The 951-nt window shown below is 36.9% G+C and overlaps 1 protein-coding gene across 1 annotated transcript in view; it reads left to right on the top strand.

Annotated features, from left to right (window-relative positions):
- The window catches only part of LOC106877244 (cholecystokinin receptor type A), a 300,624-nt gene that overhangs the window by 189,809 nt on the left and 109,864 nt on the right, over positions 1-951 (top strand). The gene's annotated exons all lie outside the window — the stretch shown is intronic.

A 951-nucleotide genomic window follows, 5' to 3' on the forward strand; every position in this document is an offset into this window, starting at 1 on the left:
GAAAAAGAGAAGAAAAAGAAAGACAGGAAGAAAGACAAAAGAACGAAAAAAGAAAGAATCGGAAAATTTCACTTTCGTAACCAACACGCAACACTCACATTCACACACAGACACACGCACACACACGCACCTATGCTTAAACACATACACATACACACACATACACACGCACACATGCACGCACGCACACATTTAATAACTTCCCAAAACAAATTTTCTACAACTGGATAACATGACAACCACCAAATAAAAATACAATGACTAAAAGGAAATTGACCTCTTGAATTACCATCAAATTGAACCGTCCAAGAAAAAGACCCTTTTCTACACATAAGTAGCATACGACTGACAAAATAATACAATGCAATTTCAGCCATTCCAGAAAAAGGCTATTTCTCTATTTCTTTGCTTCTTTCTTTTCTCTTTCTTTCTTTCTTTCTTTCTTCCTGTCTTTCTTACTTTCTATTTTTCCTTTCCCTTTTTTCTCCCTCTAGTCAAGCCTCCAAAAATTCACCACACAGACACACACGCGCACACATACTTACACACAGATACATGCATACACGGACATATATACACACAGTCATATACGTACACTCCGTCAGATTCAAAATAACAAAGAACATTCTCTTCCCAATTCATCTCTAGATTTTATCAACCAACTCTCGCTCGCTACCACACGCGCACACTCACAGACACTTACACATACAAACACACACATACACATATACGAATACACGCACACATATGTATATATAAAACACATTTTGTTTAAATAAAAACCATTCCTGATGAATATCTGAAATGAGATGAAAGCGTTAAATAAATAATTATCCAAAATCTGTATCGCTTCAAACAATCTATACATACGTATCATATGTATGCGTGTCTGTGTGTGTGTGTGTGTGTGTGTGCGTGTGAGAGAGTGAGAGGGAGAGAGAGAGAGAGAGA

The sequence above is a fragment of the Octopus bimaculoides genome, chromosome 9, assembly GCF_001194135.2.
Source record: "Octopus bimaculoides isolate UCB-OBI-ISO-001 chromosome 9, ASM119413v2, whole genome shotgun sequence".
Classification (NCBI taxonomy): domain Eukaryota; kingdom Metazoa; phylum Mollusca; class Cephalopoda; order Octopoda; family Octopodidae; genus Octopus; species Octopus bimaculoides.